Source organism: Rhododendron vialii, chromosome 1a (assembly GCF_030253575.1).
Source record: "Rhododendron vialii isolate Sample 1 chromosome 1a, ASM3025357v1".
Classification (NCBI taxonomy): Eukaryota; Viridiplantae; Streptophyta; class Magnoliopsida; order Ericales; family Ericaceae; genus Rhododendron; species Rhododendron vialii.
The window spans coordinates 4536817-4559050 of NC_080557.1; the positions used below are offsets into that span (position 1 = coordinate 4536817).

A 22234-nucleotide genomic window follows, 5' to 3' on the forward strand; every position below is an offset into this window, starting at 1 on the left:
CAATTTCAAACTCAAAAATTATGTGTTTACGCAAATAATTTTCCTACCACTATAGATCTTGTTTGATAGATCTCATTGATTATCATTGAGATCTTTAATACGGTGTAAAAAAAATTGAACTTTTTTTTTCATTTGCATTATTTTTGAGTTTGAAAATGTGAAAGGAACTTTTTATTTGAATTTTGTGGAATGACCCTTCTTATTTTTGAATGAGAAGTAGTAAAACAAGTACTTATTTTTTAAGAAAGTTTCCGGAACGGAGCCTAAGTTTGGCCCAAAACTAAAAATCCAAAACACCACCAAGATTATCAACAGAATCTTTATAGAACCCAGAATCACACTGTAGCAAACTAGGCAAAGCAAATATAAGGGGAAGGGGAAACATTATCTTCATGGAACCCAGAATCACATTGTAGCACTAAGCAAAGCAAATATAAGGGGGGGAAAAGAGAATCTTCATAGAACCCGGAATCACATTGTGGCAAACTAGTCAAGCATACTAAGCAAAATCAAGATAAAAGAATGTTCGTTGAAATGAAGTTTGTTGTTTTAGGGATAACCAAGGTGAGTTTCTAATAGACAATTGTTCAAACATATTATCTGCACCCCCTACACATTCAATACATGGAGAATTTTCAGTATTAACCTTAGAAACTGGAGATGGGATTGGTGGCCAAATGTAGATCAGATTGACCGTTCGCCCATTGTCGACAATCAGTTGCCAAAGGGATATGAAAATACTAGCTAACAAACGTTGGTACAAACACTAAGTAAGTTAGGATCGTAGAGAGAACACAACAAGAAATTATAAGAACACACAAAAGACTGAAATATTATTGCAAACACTAACTGACTTTCTAACTTGCACGAGCTTGGATTACATTACGGGAATGTCCTCCTTTTATAGGCATAAAAAGACTGCTTACATCATTCGCTGCATCATACAAACAGTATCTAAACAGCATCTACACATAATTAGATATTACTCTACATGGGGCATATTATTGCTTCTACTATTCTAGCCTAGACTTTTGCACTAAAGTTACATAAAAAGCAGAACACCCATAATTATTACCAAGTACTTCTACCCTCTCCCGAAAAGGACATTGCCCATGTGGTAGTAGTTCCTCCTTTCAGTGGAAGTCCAACCCATTAGCTTTGAATATTGGAACAAACCAATTAGCAATTGTTGACTGCTATGACATTCGTACAATTTACAAACTGTGTGGGTGTTATTTTGTTGACATATTCAAAATCCCATAATCACAGGGACAGATAAGGCAATTTTCACCAAATCATCTACTCCATTCTAGAGAGAAAGAGAGAGAGTTTTGAGACCTCTATGATATTCTTGGTAGTCATTCTCAGCCCATAAAATCATGGAAAAGTCTAAAACCATACACGTTACACAACACATATGCCCAATATTATTCACGACATGTTTAGGTGGTATTGTATTATTGGCCAAAAAATGAGATGTTATTTTACAATGCCCAATGATACAGTGTCACCTCAGCATATAGGGTTTGAGAGAGTAACAGTAAACAAAGAAAAAAAAAAGAAGCGTCTTTTAAGTCCTGAAGATGGCACATATAGTTCAAAGGTGGAAGTCCACATGAGCTCAAGGCATCTTCAAATGTTGTTCAACATCATTTCCCTTCTCCTCTTTCTTCCTTCATTAGCAAATTCTTCAGAGTCTCGGACCTGGATCAAAGCAGGTTACTGGTTTTCCGGAAGCGAATTCCCGGCTCCCAACATAGATTCATCTCTGTTCACTCACCTCATATGTGGTTATGCATACATCAACAATTCTACGTTTGAGCTCTCAATCTTACCCCCTGATGAAACAAATTTTTCCAACTTCACCGATATTGTTCGCCGAAAAAACCCAACAGTTAAAACACTTCTGTCCATCTGGACTCAAAATTCAAACTTCGCAGTCTACTTTTCAATGACTAGCCAACTCTCTCACCGAAGTAGTTTCATTGAATCATCAATACAAAGAGCTAGGCTTTATGGCTTTGATGGTCTGGAGCTTAATGGTGTCAAACCGGGCACGAGCATGAACAACATGACAGATATGGGACTACTCTTCGATGAATGGAGATCTGCGATAAATAGGGAATCGAAGAATTCCACCCGATCACCGCTCATTTTAACCATGGAAGGTCATTACATGCCTTCACAAAACACCACAAGTTATCCACTTGACTCGATTCGAAGGAACCTTGATTGGGTAAATATCAGAGCGTACGACTATCACTCGCCTTCCAAAGAAAGTTTCACAGGTGCTCATTCTGCTTTGTATGACCCCTCAAGCAATTTAAACACTGATTATGGTATTAAGGAATGGATGAGTAGAGGATTACCTGCCAAACAGATGGTTTTGGGGTTAGCATACTATGGGTACTCGTGGACGCTTGCTGACCCCGCAGACAACGGGATTGGATCGCCTGCAAGAGGAACCATTGCGTCAGATGGGTCGATGAACTACAAGTACATCAGATTATTTTGGAAATGTTATGGAGAAAAAGTATTGTATAACTCCACTTATGTCACGAATTACTGCGTTACTAGTGGTTCAATTTGGATCGGTTATGACGACGTGGAGGCTATTAGAACTAAGGTTTCCTACGCGAGGGAGAAAGGGCTTCTGGGCTACGTAGTATTTCAAGTCCCCAATGATGACAATTGGGTGCTTTCCAAGGCAGGTAAAATTTTACAAGTAAGGGGGTGTTTGGATGGCCACTTTTTACATTTTTAAATTCTCATTTTTGGGTTTTGGGTGTTTGGCAGGAAAGGAGAAAATGGGTTTTGGGTAAAATAGATTTTTCGATTTCTTGTTTCTAAAATAAAAGGCAGAATCTGATAATAGGAGCTTTTCCAATTCCCATTTTCCCATTTTGGAATCCAGCCATGCCAAAAAGACAACCATACCCTCTGCCTTTTGGATAATCTCCACTTTGCCTTCGGTTTTCAAGGACCCGGGGACTAAAAAGGGCAACGTTTTGGTTAAAAAAAAAAACCTTACCATCAATTTACAATCCTATGGAGCAGAAACGTGATTATGAGAGCCATAGAGACAAAATTTGATTATGTCTCTTTAAAATAATATTATCAAAATAATAAGATCTTCACACCCGTTCAAACGGATTAAAAATTGGAGTACTTAATTTTTTAACCATATTTTTTAATATATAAACGGTTTCAAAAAATTAAGTGCTCAAATTTTCACTCCGTTTGAATTGGTGAAAATATCTTGTTTATTCTGATCGTATTATTCTAAAGCGTCGTAATTCATTTTTATCTCTAGGGCTCTCATATTAAGTATATGTTATTTATTTAGGACTCTGTAGAGAAAAATGTGATTATGAGAGTCTTATAAATAAAAATTAATTATGACCATTTAGAATAATATGATAAGAATAATAAGATCTTTACACTGATTCAAACAAAGTGAAAATTTGAGCACTTAATTTTTTTAGACAATTTATATATTAAAAAATATGGTTAAAAAATTAAATACTCCAATTTTTAATCCGTTTGAACGGGTGTGAAGATCTTATTATTCTGATCATATTATTCTAAAGAGACATAATCAAATTTTGTCTCTAAGGCTCTTATAATCATATTTCTGCTCCATATATAGGATTGCAAATTGATGGTAAGGATTTTTTTTAAAACCAAAACGTTGACGTTTTTAGTCATGCTAGGGGTTGTTGTGCCATGGAGGCTGCAAAGTCCTGGGTCCGTTTTGGAACGTTATCTCTCAACTGATTTTCCTTCACCTCCCACCAGTTCTTCACATAATAGCAAACAATAATTGAAATAAAAAATATATAATTAAAAAAAGGGGACACTTTCAGGTCATGTACATCCAATTTCAAAAGTAAATTTAAAAAAATTGATTAAAACATTATTTATATACATTATACACTATTATTAATAATCGGGGGCAATACAGTAAAAAATCAATCCATAATTCATTTTCATTCCATATCTTCCAAACACTACTCCTACTGCAAAATGCATTCTGCACATATTATCCAAACACTCTACCAAATACAAAATATATTCTGATCATAATCCCAAAAGCCAAAAAGGCAAAAAGTTGAAAATGAAAAGTCAAAAAATTGGCTCCCAAACACCCCCTAACATCATGTAAAACCATTTCTGTGCGCTTGCCATAGTATATCAAGACCCCAGGTTTGGTTTTGTTTGGTTTATGTCATAGTATAGTAATAGAAGCAGATTTTACTTACAGATATGGAGTCAAACCATTTCTGTGCACTTGCCATATGAATGTTTGAATCTGTATTTTGCAGAACCAAAAACCCCAAGTTAGGGATATGAATCAAATAGTCACTTTTAGGCAAAAGTGAGATTTTCCCATACTTAGCTGCACTCTGCTTGTCCAGAAGAAATTAGATATGTCAAAAAACTGAATGCAAGAGTTTCTAAAACATAGTACTTATCACAAATGCAATAAAATTACCACTGCAGCTCAAGAGAAAGGAAAAGATCAAGGAAACAACAAATTGTTATGGGCTATTCTGCTACCTACAATTGCTGTAGTCACTCTCCTACTCGGGAATCTAACATGGTATTTCCAAAGGAGATTGTTCAAATGGAAAGGTAACTTGCTACTATTGTCATCAAATGATTTGTCAAGACGACTATAACGAGATTGTCATTGTTCATCTTTTTACAGTTCTGGTAATGAGGATAAAGGATATACGGCCACGGAAAAAATCGCAATATCCAAACCTGCAAGCATTTAGTTTCGCTGACATCAAAACAGCCACAAGTGACTTTTCGCATGAGAATAAGCTCAGAGAGAGTAGTTTTGGACCTGTTTACAAGGTACTATTCAGTTGTTCATCTACGTATTACTATGTGGTGTGCTATCCACGCATTCAATCTTTTACTAGGAAAAATAATCGATATGTTACTTATCAAAAAAAAAAATAATCGATATGTACACATCTCCATAAATTTTTAGTAGTTCTCGGGCAGAACAATTTGGTAGTCCAAATATGAAGCTGAGTGGTTAAAACAAAGAATAATAACAAAGAAAAAACAAGGAACGGTGTGACTTTCTTTGAAGCTAAATATGTTTTGGGCCATTTAGTTGCCAAAGGAAAATTATGTCTGGCATTTCAGGTTTATATGGAGATCTTGAAGCCATAAGTAGGAACAATAATAGCACAAGTAACATTCCTTTTGCTAACCCTTTCGGCTGAGTTCCCTCGGTTGACTTGCTCTCGAGTATATCCCTCCTCCTTTTCGAACCAATGTTAAACTTGCTACCACAGATTTCCTATAAGAGAACTGAGAAGGTGTTCTTTTAGTTGATTTTGTTTCCAGCCCGTGTTTTCAGCAATTTGTCTAGTATGATGCTAAGGTTACTTCTTCCATTTCAGCAAATCAATGTCATTCCTAGCTTGCATGAAAAGCCTGCAAATACAATTAAGATACCAGAGGACATATACATTACACCAAGCGTTTCCCACCATTATTGTTTTCATTTTCGCTAATAGGCCATTACCTTCTTATTGTCTTCTGGTTCCTTGATCCATCTATCCGCCTTATCCTTGCTCTTCTTTGACTTGCAATTTCTAAACTGTGTAAATTTCTCTTAAGAATTGAGTTGTTTCATTTTCCTACCTTACACCCCTTCTTTTCAACAGTATTCATCTACAAAACGAAACTTAATTCTTCAAACTTCTTACATTGTTGTCAATCATTAACTTGTGCTTTCCCACTGATAATTTTAATAAGGTGAGGGTTAACTTTGTGCATTTGTAGTCAATAGGTAAAAATTTAAGAGCATGAAGTATAAATGTCTACGTCGGACAAGTTCAGTTTAGTAGAATTTGCAGTAATCATCTCTGCTGAAGGCATCGTAAACGTAGCTTGTCTTCCGAATTTCTGATACTAACTAGGTGAGATTTTGCAGGGAAAATTACGTGACGGACGGGAAGTTGCAGTGAAGAGACTTTCCGAATCTTCTAAACAAGGACAAGAGGAGTTCATAAATGAGGTTACACTCACTGCAAAACTTGAACATGTCAACCTAGTGAGACTTTTGGGATTTTGTACTGAAAGGGAAGAAAAGCTGCTGATCTATGAGTACATGCCTAACAAAAGCTTGGATTTCTTCCTCTACGGTATGCAATCTCTAACACTTCCCTATGTCCTAAGATTAGTGTTTAAAATGAAAGAACAAATGCTCAAAATTACAATACCAGATTTCTAAATAAAGGGTAAACACTCAAAACAACAGCCACGACAGAAACTGCAGGATTGCAATATCACAAAGAATATGAGCCAACTTGAAGAATTGTGAAACGGCAGGTGGCTAATTTAGTACCTTTTTTTGGTGGTTTCATTGAGGGGACATACATGGGTCTGGCATAGTTTTCTTTCCCGCTTTTAGTTTGCTGAAGTACATACCCGGAACAAATCCTTATGCCATGTGTCTGGGATTAAATAGGGCAATACCAAGAACAAACACCTGATGGGATTGTTGAGATTAAGTCCCTCCAGCTTATTTCCCACCTTCTTCCAACAATCAAAATATTCTCTCGTTATCCCACCCTACCCAAACATGGTACAACTAATCCTTTGCGGTTTGTTATCCCAACCACAAGGTACATAGCTAAATTTGAAGTGCCTGTTGCTAAAAGAGTTTCACTTAGAAGTATGCTATGTTATGCCACATACCATCAAGCTAGAAAGAAGGCGTGATCATTTATAGTCTAACCTGCCCGTCCAAGCTCCTACCTGACTTATTCAGAAGTGACTGCTTCATTTGTATGACTTAGATCCAGTTAGACGTGCACTGTTGGATTGGGAGAAACGGGTTTACATCATCCAAGGCGTGACTCAAGGGCTTCTGTATCTCCAAGAATATTCCAGACTCACAATAATTCACAGAGATTTGAAGGCTAGCAACATCTTACTGGACAACGACATGACACCGAAAATAGCAGATTTTGGTCTAGCTAAGATTTTTCAGAAAGATAACCATGAAGCAAACACCGGCCAGATTGTTGGAACATAGTAAGTATATCGATTCTCAAATCTCTTAGACATGTATGTATGATAGTAAACGAAAATGACTATGTACTCCTGAATTGCAGCGGCTACGTTCCTCCAGAGTACGTAGAACGAGGGATATACTCCACCAAATATGATGTGTATAGCTTTGGAGTTCTACTCTTACAAATTATAAGTGGAAAGAAGAATACATGTCTGTATGGTCCGGACAACAATCTTCACCTCCTAGAATGCGTAAGTGATCACTTAATGACTCCTATCACGACTAGGACTCAAACTTTTGCATGTCAAGACTTCAAAGGTTATATCATGAATTTCAATTGGCAGGCTTACGAATTGTGGAAAGACGGCAAAAGCATGGAGTTCATGGATCCGCTAATGGACGATACAAATTCAGCCTGTAAACTCGTGATATGCATGCAAGTTGCACTTTTGTGCGTTCAAGATAAATGGGAAGATAGGCCATCAATGTTGGAAGTGTACTCAATGCTCAAAAATGAAATTGAAGATGTGCCGACTCCTAAAATGCATGCTTTTGCAGCAAGAAAAGATATGGATGACTTCATCTGAAGTCAACAGAAGAAATTTGTTCGGTTAATTATGCAACTATGTCCCTTGACATGCCCAGATGACATCTATCTTTAGCTATTTCATTATGCAGAATATGACTCCTAGTGATTACATATGTTCTCTTATTTTTTCTTGTATCCATGTAGTGTTATCTAGCAAAATAGCAGTTCTACGGTCCCAGAATTGTCGGGGAAAAACAACGAAAAAGCTACTTAATAAAGTAAATCTGCTCCGCATACCCAAGTGAATCTGAACTATTCAATTCACTTGGAATAAGATCCTCTAGACTGCAAAGGAACTAGACGGTCTAGTTGAGCCTTTCTTGAGCCCTTTCCATGCCCGCCTTGATGATAGAAACCGTTCACTTTTAGGGCACTTCAAGAACCCAGGAAACATCACGTTGATTATTTTGTTTGATATGCTTTTGAACACAACTATGATCTATATCAGGAAAAAAATGGATTGCAACACTAGATTGGAAGTTCGGAACCCATTTTTCTCATCATAGATATGTTCCCAAAACATACCAAACCAAATCCGATCCAACATGATTTTTGACTTGACTGATGTTCTCGACAACCTCTAAAAAGGTTAACAGTTTCAATCATCAAAGTTAGCTCGGGAAGAACCCACAAAGAGCCCAACAGGATAGCCTAGGAGCTGGATCCATATATAAAATGGTCGGTTTTTAACCAATTTTGAGAACGTAGACTTTCTAGCAAGCAAAATGCTGGATATTAGGTTTGGCACACATGGAAACCGCAATGCCACAGAGTAAACATAAATATAGTTCCAGCATGAATTCTCAATTAAAGTAGAGTAGCGCAGTTTCCCAAAAAATTCACTTGGCCTTTCGGGTTTCTTTTGTTTTGTCTTTATTTAGATATTTTTTGCGTTTGTTAGTTTTGCGTCAAATTTTTGTACATTATTGATTTATCTTGACGAGAGAAATTGAAAAAGTTAAAAAATTATGACTTTTACCCAACTTTTATTAGAAAAAAAGAAAAGCTTAACAAACAAGAAAAAATATGAATAAGGACAATACAAAAGGTCAAGTTGGCAAAGTTTGAGGGCTCATCCAATGGGTGTTTCCTTGGTTGGCATCTTGCCAATCCTGATTCCGGTCTCTGGCATATGATTGTTCTCAGCTTAGTTTACAGATTTGATGCCGTCTTATCCTTATTCCTTTAGTCTTTATATCATCTTCAAAGATTAATAAAATTTTATTTTCCCGTTCAGAAAAACAAAAGTTGAAAATTGTTCTTTTGCCGTTCACAACACAACCAAGATTATCAACAGAATCTTAATAGAACCCAGAATCACATTGTAGCAAACTAGGCAAAACAAATATAAGGGGCGAGGGGAAACAGAATCTAAATGGAACCCAGAATCACATTGTGGCAAACTAGGCAAACAGACAAAGCAAATCAAGATAAAAGAATGTTCGTTGAAATGAAGTTTGTTGTTTTAGGGATAACCAAGGTGAGTTTCTAATAGACAATTGTTCAAACATATTATCTGCACCCACACATTCAATACATGGAGAATTTTCAGTATTAACCTTAGAAACAGAAGATGGGATTGGGAGCCAAATGTAGATCAGATTGACAATTCGCCCATCGTCGGTTGCCAGAGGGACATCTGTATATCGGGGTGGACTTCCAACTTGCCCCATGATGATGATGATGCGTAGGCTTTTTGCCGTAAGATAAGATGAAAGATCTTTCTTCTTTTCTACTCTCGCGTCCTAATTTTTTCTACTCTCTCGTCTTAATTTGTTTGTCCAATTATTAAATTTCATGTCTTTCAAAAATATTCTCTCTCCGTCTTAATTTACTTGTTATTTTTTGGAGTTTATACCACTTTTCAATTAATTATATCTTATAATTTATAATATTTTTGATGATTTCGAAAATATAGAATTTATATTATAAAATAAAGCAGTATCTTAAGAGAATATTTCAAAATTTATGTACACATATAAACAAAAGCACATTTTTAGCCGTTAGATTGAGTTTTCAATACGTTACAGATGTTAGATCTTACAACATGACATTTTGGTAAATATATTACATTTTAGTGAGGGAGGGAGGAGTTTTAAATAAAATTCTCTCTCTCTCTCTCTCTCTCTCTCTCTCTCTCTCTCTCTCTCTCTCTCCACGCAGGTAGTAGAAATAGGTAAGTAGACGATGGCCATGACGTCGCTGCAAAATCATTGATACTGTTCTGTTTAAACCAGTGGTTCTCATCTCTAGCTTTCTTCCTTCTCATGTATTCGCTACTTTTTTTATATGGCCAATAAGGTGTTTGATGGAATATCCAATACATGTTCGGTGAATCTGTAGCAGTGAATTGATTTTTATAGTAAGTAGACTACTTTTTATTCAATTGTATGTGTTTTAGAAAATCTTTGGAAGTAGGTAATGGCTATTGGCCATCCATTTAAGTTGGAAAATGTGTAAGTGCATGGAGTGTGTGAACAATATTTCATGACTGAGTGTTTCATCTTCTTTTTTTCAGTATAAGTCTGCATAAATCAAAAACACCAAATTAGAAGGATGATAATTTTTGTCCCCTACTCTTATTACTCTCTCATTTTTTATAAATTAAACCAAAAGGTCAAAATCAGTACCAAAAAGAGTTTCCATTATTATTTTTCATCCCCTACTGATTTAGTTGATGTAAAGCATTGGTGGATATGTTTAAATTTTAAAATGTTGGTTCTTATAATCTTACTCTTGGACAGGGGTTGATATACTGGGTTCAATATCCAGTATTTATTTGCAGTGCGCTGATCGTAGAGTCGTGCCTTCAAGCATGCACTAGCAACGTGCCTTTAGATACGTTGCGTCGTGCCCTCAGGCCTGGGCATGCACTAGTTATAGAACAAATCGAGATCTATCAAACAAGATCCATATTAGATATAAAATTCATTACCACTTTAATGATATAACTAATTTTTTAATCCAGTTAGAATAGAATTAGGACAAATAAATTGAGATGGAGGACGTACTTTTATCTTATATTTTATAATATTTTTTATGATTTTGAAGATTTTGTATAATAAAACTAATTGAGATCTATCAAACAAAATCTATATTGCATATTAAAAATATTACTAATTGAAAATTATAGACAATTCTTTGAGAGGTTAAACGCTCTAAAAAAATCAAAAATAGGACAAACAAATTGGGACGGAGAGAGTAGTAATTAGCAGCAAAAAGGTTAATTTTTCTTAACAAAAATGCATCAATATTAGGTTCTCGTTTTGCACACTAGACAATTTTTTGGGGACAAAGTTAGTAGCTTAGTATTAAAATTTTCAAATTTAATTTGCAAATCAATAGATATTAGCAAAAAAATTTAGGTGTTGCTAATGTCAAAACTGTAATACAAGACATTTTATACACTGCAGTTTTGGCACAAATAAAAACAATTTTTACATTATCACTTTCTATCTTTTAACATGTGAAAATGATATGAATTTTTTTTTTGGTAGAAATACATTATACAGCAAACTTCTACTAAGGGCGCCCTTAACTTGTTAAGTTAAGATTTCCCCTTTTTCGATCAAAATTTTGATAATCCGAATAGTTCAATGTGTGCAGAACGTGATTTTAAGGATATACTCTCCAAATTGGCAAAAAAATATGACCGAGAAGGGCTTGATCCAAACCGTTTTATGAAAAGTTGCTCGGATCAAGCCCTTCCCGGTCATATTTTTTGTCGATTTCTTCTAAGTACTCTTAAAATCACGTTTAAAACACATTGAACGGTTCGGATTATCAAAATTTGATCGGAAACAATGTAAAACTCATTTGGTCATTAACTTAGCAAGTTAAGAACACCCTTAGTAGATGGGTACACGTCAACTTAACATTTGTATATTGGTCTTTTCATAATTTGTAATTCTGTATCTTCTTATTTGAGACTCATTGTGAATGGTTAGACATTAAAATCTCAACTAGCTATAAAGCTCTTAATTACAAACAAAATGAATATATGACCTTATGAACCACAATAAAATTAAACAGAAATTTATTGGATTAAGGCGTTACGGACTATGGGGGAACCACATGCATAAGTTTCGTGAGATTTCATTGGAAGATACATATTTATGAGAGGGTATCTAATATAGTACTTATTTAAAACCTTGGGGAGCCGTGGCCACCCTACACCAATGCATGGCTCCGTCCCTGATTGGAGCATACATGGGATTAGGCTCGAGTAACAATTGTTAGAGGAATTCCTCTATAACAATTGTCACAATAGATAAGTGAAAACACAAATATAAACATCCGTATGTACTTCAACTAAAAAGTAACAATGAGTGAAGAAGCGTCTTAATCGGATCTTAGTTCTAAAAAATTATTTCGTCAACGTGAGACAAGCTCTTTTAACATATTAGGACAATTTCAACGTAAATGGAATTTGCACATAGGCTAAGGTTGGATATGATATTTGCAAATCCGTGAAGTCAAACATATACACCAGGTCTAATGGAATTTGCACATAGGCTAAGGTTGGATATGATATCTGCAAATCCGTGAAGTCAAACATATACACCAGGTCTCATTAGACGATGAAACATGACAAATATCACATTTTTATGAGATGTTTGGGATAATTTACAGGAACTTATGAGGTCAAATGTGTCTGATACTAATATATCTTTTTGGCATTTTGTGGGGGTGGGGTGGTGGTCAATCTGGATTGAGTTCAGATGGATTGAGCTAGCCCCCTTCAACCTAGCTCTATAAAAGCAGCAACATGGTTAGTGTCTAGCCAACCAAAGATAGTTAGAAGGCACTCCAATGACTAAGTTATTAGTGCTAAGCTGAAGAGAAGGAAAGTACAGAGGTTCGTTCCAGGAGAAGCAGGCATAACTCGCTGGGGTTTGTGACTCACTGTTGTATTTATAAGAGTGCCTTGACTTGGAGGCCAAAATAGCTTGTGCCACCCTCGTGCCGCGATGACATCACCGACTACCATTTTCCGACAGCCACTTCATGGCTAGACGCCATGCACGATAATCGCTAGGACACTATGTTCGTCACGAAGAATGTGACCGTGCCGGCCATATGGCAAGACTAGATTGGTGCCGCTTGGCCAAACTGTACGATTGTGAAGTCCCATGCTGCAATACGTTGCACAACCACGCCACATGGCAAAACCAGAGTGGTGACACATGGCCGGCCCGTACTCTCATCGAGCGCTATGTTCTCGTACGCAACAAGGCCATGCCACTTGGCGAGACCAGATGGGTGACTTGTCTGGTCATCGATGGGCTTTGGTCATCTGGACAATCGGGCCAGCACCGAGTTGGGCTTTGATTACCCAACCCAAATGATCAACCCGCTTTCAGCGTACTACAATATTCTACATAAATTTTCCAATCCCCACTTTCCACAACTAAGGTTATGTTCTTGTAACTTATAATTTGAAAACTTATTTCGGTTTTTTTTTATTTTTCGTAACTTTTGTTTAGATTTTCGTCGTAATTTTTGGGATTAATCATTCATCTCGACGAGACAAATTGGAAAAGTATAAAAATATGGACCAATGTTAAAAAAATTCAAATAAGACAGCTGTTTGATACTTCTTTCATTTTTAGCCTTTTTTTTTTTTGCTTTCGGTCATAATTTTTTATTTTCTAGACTCCTCTCGTCGAGACAAACAATTAATTCCAAAAATTACAACGAAAACCTAAACAAAAAAATTACAAAAATTAAAAAATACCAAAATAAGTTTCAAATTATAAATTTACAAGAACACCGTCTAAGTCCATGAAATCACCTGAATGTGACTGCAAGAAGCAAATGGAACCGGGTTTTGGTTTGAGTCGTTATCGTTATTGACTACAAAGACCGGAAAGTGATTTAACACGGCCACATGATGGGACAATTCATTGTCGTGACCAAATTGGCTTTAAATCAAAACCATAAAGAGTCCGCGGTCTTTGAAAATTCTGAGGAATATTACGTACGTACACAACTCTCGAACACAACTTCAGACACAATTGCATTTTGAGTTGTTTGATGCACATGAATTTAAATGCATCGAACGGTGTATGTAGACTAAGGGTTCCGTTCAACCCGTGAGTCCACACGGAAGTCACATAATCATCTAGTAAGAGAGCATCACCAGCCTTGAATTTTATTCATATCTCCATTTGACTCATTCTAATGGACAAACTCAATTTTGCTTAAAATTGCCATGCGTTAACTTTGGAGTGGAAAGTAAGTAGAAGGGAGAACAAATTTAGATAGAAGACGACAAGTGTCGCGTAGGATTTGAATAAATAAAAATTGATTTTTACTTAAATCATGAGGTTAACTCAATAATAGAGTAAGAGCTGGAGATGCCCTAAGATCTTTCTTCTACTATTAATTTTTGCCCTCGTAAATTTTTAATTAGGTTAAGATGTTTTTGTAAATGGCGTTTTCACTTTCATTTGGCGCTCCCACAAATGCATTGCTTGTCATTGGTCCACAATTGTAGAAATAGCTATTGATGAGCGATCGCATAAGCGGAACATGTGGAAAAGAGTTCACGTTTTAAGTCGTGGGAAATAGCTATTGATATTACTGAGGAAAGTCAAGTCTTTGTCAGAATAATTTTGCTTCTCACATTGGTCAATTAGCAATAACTTTTATGTGGACTTCCGGCAATCTATTTCATGTAGTCTGGCAAGGAAATTTTGAGTCATGGATACAGAACCCTTTACACCATTTACACGCAAGGCCTATTGCTCATGCAATTTGGGATAACCTTTCCAAGAGAAAGAGTGGAGAACTGAAAATTTCAATTAACATTCTTGGTATTCATACACCTACACATTGAAAAGACAGATAACAAAATGAGAGTCTTTCCTCGAGATGCTACATATAGTTCAAAGGTTGTAGACCACATGAGCTCAAGCCATCTTCAAATGTTGTTCAACATCCTTTCCCTTCTCCTCTTTCTTCCTCCATTAGCAAATTCTTCAGAGGCTCCAACCTGGATCAAAGCAGGTTACTGGTATTCCGGCAGCGAATTCCCAGTTCCTGACATAGATTCATCTCTGTTCACCCACCTCACATGTGCTTTTGCACATATCAACTCTTCCACTTATGAGCTCTCAATCTTACCATCTGATGAAACATACATCTCCACCTTCACCGATATTGTTCGCCAAAAAAATCCAACAATTATAACACTTCTGTCCATCTGGACTCAAGATTCAAATTTCTCAACCTTCTTTTCAATGGCTGCCCAACCCTCTCACGGAACTTCTTTCATTGAATCATCAATACAGACAGCTAGGCTTTATGGGTTTCATGGGCTGGAGCTTTATGGTATGGGCCCTTATGGTATCCAACCGGACACAAGCACCAAAAACATGAAAGATATGGGAATTCTGTTTGATGATTGGAGATCTGCAATAAATAAGGAATCGAAAAATTCCACCCGATCACCGCTCATATTAACAATGGCAGGTCATTATTTGCCATCACAAAGCACTACAAGTTATCCGATGGACTCTATTCAACGGAACCTTGATTGGGTACATATCGGATCATATGACTATCACTTGTCTACCAAAGAAAATTTCACAGGTGCTCATTCCGCTTTGTATGATCCCTCGAGCAATATAAATACAAATTACGGAATTAAGGAATGGATAAGGAGAGGATTTACCTGCTAAAAAGATGGTTTTGGGGTTAGCATACCATGGGTACGCGTGGACTCTTGTCGACCCCAAGGACAATGCAATTGGATCACCTGCAAGAGGTCGCGCCATTACGGCAGATGGTTCGATGAGCTACAAGTACATCAAGTCATATTTGAGAAGTTATGGAGTAAAAGTGGTGTACAACGCGAGTTATGTAGCAAACTATTGCGTAATTGGTTCGTTTTGGATTGGTTTTGATGATGTGGAGGCTATCAAAACTAAGGTTTCGTATGCGAGGGACAAAGGGCTTCTGGGTTACAAAGTATGGCAAGTCCCCAATGATGACAATTGGGTGCTTTCCAAGGCAGGTAAAATTTTATAGCAACATCATGTAGTCGACCCAATTTACTTGGACTTAAAAGCTCGGTTTGATTGGTTTATCATATTGTAAAAGGATGAATTTGCTTACAGATATGGAAGCAAATCAAGCAACCATCTCTGTCAACTTTCCATATGAATGTTTGATCCGGTTTATTGGACAAGAAAAAACCACCAAATTAGTAATTTTGATCGCTCAAGTCAATTTTAAGCAAAAGTGAGATTTTTGCATACTCTGCAGCTCTCTACTTGTCCAGCAAAAATCAAAAATGTTGAAAAACTGAACGCAATAGCTCTGAAAACGTACTTACTGCAAATGCAATAAACCCACCACTGCAGCTCAAGAGGAAGGCAAGGATAAAGAAAACAAGCAATTGCTGTTGGAAATTCTGCTACCTACAAGTGTTGTAGTCACTCTCCTACTTGGGACTCTAACATGGTATTTGCGAAGGAGATTGTGCAAATGGAAAGGTAACTTGCTACAATTTTCAGAGTTCACCATTTGTTGTCATCAAATGATTTGTCAATACAACTATCCGCAAATTCACATTGTTCATCTTTTACAGTTCTGGCTATGAGGGTAATGGCTACGAGGACAAAATCGTGCTATCCGAACCTGCAAGCATTCCGTTTTACTGACATCAAAGTGGCCACAAGTAACTTTTCTGATGAGAATAAGCTTGGAGAGGGAGGATTTGGACCTGTTTATAAGGTACTATATGCATTACAATGTTGTGTCCTATCTTTGCAGTCAATCTTTGACTAGGGAAAATAAACAAGATGTACACATACTCCACAGATTTAGTACTGCAAGTGAAGAACACTTTCCGTAGTTCAAATGAATCTGAATGGTTCAGAATCTTAAGATGAAGATTATATGTTTTGTTAAATTGGTTAAGATGAAGAATTAGAACAAGAAATTGTGCCTTTCTTTAAAGCTATATCTTTTTGAGTCATATAGTTGCCAAAGGAAAGTTATGTCCCACATCTGAAGGTTGTATGGGATTCCCATCTTGAAGCTAAAGTAGGAACAAAAAGTTATGTTCCACATCTGAAGGTTGTATGGGGAATCTTGAAGCTAAAAGTAGGAATAATAAACACAAGCAACATTCCTTTCGCTAACCCTTTCGGCCGATTTCTCTTGGTTGTGACTGCTCCTACTTTTGCAGTATCTACCCTTACTTCCTTTCAAGTATCCCTCCATTTGGAATATATGTTAGACTTCAGTTAGAAATTCCATTTTTTCTCACTCCGCCACAGATTTCCTATCAGAGAAGGTGTTCTTTAGCAGAATTTGTTTGCAGCACATGTTTCAACAATTTGTGTGGTATGAGCTCTACCTAATGCCAAGGGTGACATTTTCATTTTACCTAATACAGTATGTCATACTTGGCTTGGTTGAAAAGCCTGCAATTATTTAGATATCTAAAGATTTATATATAGGACACCAAGTGTGGTTCCACCAAAAGTGCTTTCATTTTACCTAATAGGCCCGTACAATGATGGCGTTATTGTTAGAGAATCATAAATGATGGAGATGATCAAGAATCTACGTTTGGGGAGATGTGGGAATAAAGTATATCCTCTATAAGAACTTGAGCTATATATTTGGCATCTCTCTTCAATAGACAAGCCAATAACCATACATCTCAAGGATAGTTTTCCAAGCAACATATCAAGCATTGGCCTCATGTCCAGTATATAGGTCGCACCATTCTTCTATCTGCGCTACTCAAATACCTCTAAGTAAAATCTCTAAATCCCTTGCATAACATATCTTACAGGGTTATGTATCGTTGTTTCTGACTATCAATTCCATCCATCTGAGGGCAAAAAGTTTTATTGTACAACAGAGGAGATATGTGGTGTACAACTTATAGACTCAATTTTCTTAAAGGTACCACCTAAGGAACTCTGCTTTTCGAAAATTAAGATAAATCCACGTTATATTAGGCCATTCAAAACCACAGAAAGAATTGGACCGGTGTCATAGACTTGCCTTAACACTAGAGTTGGTTGATTATGCATTTGCTTGTAGTGCTTTCTAATATGAGAGCATAAAGTAGAATATATAGATGAAAAAAGTTCAGGTTAGAGGTACTTGCAGTAATCATTTGCTCAAGGCATCACAAAATTTTCCTCCTATTCAATTGCTAACACTAACCAAGTGAGATTTTGCAGGTTAGATTGCAAGATGGACTGGAAGTTGCAGTGAAGAGACTTTCGGAATCTTCTAAACAAGGGCAAGAGGAGTTCATAAATGAGCTAACACTCACTGCAAAACTTCAACACGTCAATCTAGTAAGACTTTTGGGGTTTTGTACTGAAAGGGAAGAAAAGCTGCTGATCTATGAGTACATGCCTAACAAAAGTTTGGATTTCTACCTGTATGGTACGCAATCTCTTACACTCCCCTTCTATACCAGTAATTATTTGGTCTAACAAAACCCTTCCTGGCCCATACCCTCTCTCGGCATCACTGCAGTACTAAGATTTTTTATATGAAATGAAAGAACAAATACTCGAAACCACAATACCTAATTCCTGAACAAAGAACAGACATTAACAACTACAATCGCTACACACCACACTCCATGGACTCTTGAGATTAAGTCCATCCAGATTATATCCCTCCTTTTTCCAACAGTCTAAACAATTCTCTCCTTATCCAAACCCCAAACAAACATGGTACAACTAATATTTTGCCTTATGTTATCCCGCAATATTACTTATCCACAGCAATCCAGAAGGGCATGTATCTAAATTCGATGTGTTTGTGCCTAAAAGGCTAAAAGAGTTTCACTAAGAGGTTGCTATGTTGTGCCACATGCCTTCAAGCTTGAATGAAATCATGATCAGTTGAAGTCTAACCTGCTCCTCCAGCTCCTACCTGACTTATTGAGAGGTGACTTCTTAATTTCTATTATGTAGATTCGGTTAGACGAGCACTGTTGGATTGGGAGGAACGGGCTCATATCATCGAAGGTGTGACTCAAGGGCTTCTATATCTTCAAGAATATTCAAGATTCACAATAATCCACAGAGATTTGAAGGCTAGCAACATCTTACTCGACAATGACATGAGACCTAAAATTGCAGATTTCGGTATAGCTAGAATTTTTCAGAAAGATGAACATGAAGCAAACACCGGCCGGATTGTTGGAACATAGTAAGCTAATCTATTCTCAAATCTCTTACACATGTATTATAGTAACCAAAAATGGCGATGTTGACTCCTGAATTGCAGCGGTTACGTTCCTCCAGAGTACGTAAAACGAGGCATATACTCCACCAAATATGATGTTTATAGCTTTGGGGTTCTACTCTTGCAAATCATAAGTGGAAAGAAGAATACATTTCTATATGGTCAGGACAACCTTCACCTCCTAGAATACGTAAGTCATCACTTAAACAATGACTCCTATCACGGCTGTGCTTCAAACTTTCGCATGTCAACACCAAAGGTTATATGATAAATATTTTTGGGCAGGCGTATGAATTGTGGAAAGACGGCAAAAGCATGGAGTTCATGGATCCACTAATGGATGATACAAATTCGGGGTGTAAACTCCCACGATGCATGCAAGTCGGGCTTTTGTGCGTCCAAGAAAAATGGGAAGATAGACCAACCATGTTGGAAGTGTACTCGATGCTCAAAAATGAAATTGAAGATGTGTCAGCACCTAAAAGGCCTGCCTTTTCTACTAAAACTGATATGGATGAAGAAAATCATCACAAGTCAGGGGAAGAAATTTGTTCAGCTAATTTTGCAACTACGTCCCAAGTCATGCCCAGATGACATCTATCTTTAGCTCTATCATTATGCAGAATATTCTTCGTTCTTGTGATTACACATATGTTCTAGTGAGTACACATATGTTCTAGTGAGTACACATATGTTTTCTTTTTCTTGTTTCCATTTAGTGTTATCCAGCTAAAGAGCAATTTTATGGTTCAAGAATTGGGAACAAAAAAATACTAAATAATTGTTCATAAAGTATACCTCCTAACTGATCCAAGTGAATCTAGACCACACAATTTACTTAAGATTACGATTCTCTCTGGTCCCCAAAGGGACTCGACCGTCCTATTGGGCCCTTTGTGCGCCCTTTCCAGGCCCGCTATGATCAATTTCACTTGAAATGTTTTCAGAAGAATCAGAACACATTGAGAAAAAATTATAGCAGGACTGAATCGGAATCCATTTTTCTTAACATAGGTGTGTTTCCAATACATATCAAATGGCATCCAATCAACAAGCTCTAAAATGTGAACAATTTCAATCATAGGCGTAGGCCTAGCAAGAACTCACAAAGAGCCTTACAGGCTACAGAACGTCTAGGATTTTGATCCATTTACTTCATGGATCATTTTTTCACGCCAGTTTTGGGTACCTAGGCTTCTAGCCAGCAAGTTGTTTGATATTTGTCTGGTCGTTAACTTTATGACTTCAAAATTAGCTAAGATGCACGCAAGCTGATCCGAACATCTAGTTATTAAAAAGATATGCTTGATATTAGGTATGGCAGACATCGCAACCACAGTGACACTGCCACAGAGTAACATAAAAACACTTATACCGTCAATTCTCAACGAAAGTAAAGTATAACTACCACAAATTCAGAACAAGACAAAGTTAATCGACTTGACAAAGCTAACATAAGGAGAAAAACAAATTCTTCATAGAACCCAGAATTACATTGTAGCAAATTAAGCAAGCATACAAAGCAAAATCAAGATAAGAGACTGTTGGTTGAAATGAAGGGTGTTGGTCCAGGGATAACTGAAGGGAATTTCTAATAGACATTTATTCGAACATATTATGTGCAAGTGCAACCAAACAGTTAATACAACAAAATGGAGAGAGAATTTTCCGTATTAACCTTGGAAACTGAAGATGGGATTGGGAACCAAATATTGATCAGATTGACTTCGCCCATTGTCGTCGAGTCAATGTCTACGATTTGTTGGGTAATCTGCGTATTTGAAACCATTTTACGTGCTTCTTGGCCGTTCGGAATTACACTTAGCCGCTTTTGTTTACCGTTAAAAGCGGTATCACTTTACATACCTATTGGCCGCACGGAATTACACTTGACCGCTTGTAATTATTCTTGGATGCATTAAATTGCATCTGGCCCCGAAATATTGAAAGCGGGATCGCTATAAACAATTCTTTCGTATTTTATATGCCTCTTGGCGGCACGAAATTACACTTGGCCGCTTTTAATTATCCTTGGCGGCACGAAATTACACTTGGCCACTTTTAATTACCCTTGACCGCGTTACATTACATATGGCCGCAAAATATTTTGGGAATTTTGGATTTGGAATTATCTCTATGCAAACCGTCTCTAATAAATTTTTCAACAATTACTATCTCCGTCTCAAAATGTTTCTCCGGTCCGTAAAATGAAAACTAAAAAATAATGCATTTTTTGAAGAAAAAATTCAAATTCATAAATTAAAAAAACTCGTCGATATCTAGTAAATTGTTGAAAAAAATTTGAATTTTTTCTACAAAAATTGTATTATTTTTACGTTCTCGTTTTGCGGACCAAAAAATATTTTGGAATGGAGGGAGTATTACTTTTATTTCTCTATCTATCTTTCTCCACTCATTACCGAAAATCCCAATACAAAAAGCGAACGTGGTCTTTTTGTGTATATTTTCTTATCACTATTTGTCAGATGAAGATGAAAATTCTGTAAGTACCGAAAGGCTTCGACGAATGTATTATATTGCTTTTTGATTTAAAAAAATTAGTAAATAAATAAAACGGCAGCAATATTTTACCAATTATCGTAAAATCTTGTCATCTGTGAAAGCAAGTTCGAGAGCAATGCTATCAACACAATTTAAAAATACAACTCTAAACACAACTTTGTCTGTTGCCGTTCGATACGTATTCTAATGACGTTAGATGCATTTGTGTCAAGAATTAAATTTTAAAGTTGTGATTGTAGGCTTTTGGTTTTGCGTAATCACTTACATAAAATGTGATGTCCAACATTCGGTGTGTTTAAACTAGTGATTAACTTGTTTAGTATAATTGTTTGGTTTTGTCTTTATTCAATATTTTTTTGCGTTTATTAGTTTTACGCTAAACTTTTATGCGATATGAGTTCATCTCGTGAGTTTTTGGACTTTTTCTTAGATATTTCTCAAAATACTTGTATAAAAGTCATAATTTTTTACTTTTCCGGTTTCTCTCGTCAAGATGAACCCATATCAATTAAAAGTTTAGAGTAAAACTATCAAACGCGAAAAAAAATTGAATAAGGACAACCAAAAAGTTGTGGTGCTTAAATTAATCACTAATGTTAATGTTAACGGGGCCCACTAGGTGCCAATGCCATTCACAAGACATTTCGGTTTGATTACTTTCTCTTCCATAATAGGGTGTTTGCGATTGTTATGAATACAAATTTTGAATTTTAGTTTCAGATTTTGCTACAGATTTTAGATTCTAAATTTTATTGCTTATCAACCCTAATCATCTCATACTCCTAAATCCCATAACAAGCATTTTGGGTGACTGGATTATGGGATTTGGGCCGAACCAACTG

The 22234-nt window shown here is 36.5% G+C and overlaps 1 pseudogene; it reads left to right on the forward strand.

The window, feature by feature from the left end:
- Positions 1–1409: 1409 nt before the first annotated feature.
- On the forward strand, positions 1410–19530 carry LOC131326646 (uncharacterized; annotated as a pseudogene).
- The last annotated feature ends 2704 nt before the right edge of the window (positions 19531–22234 follow it).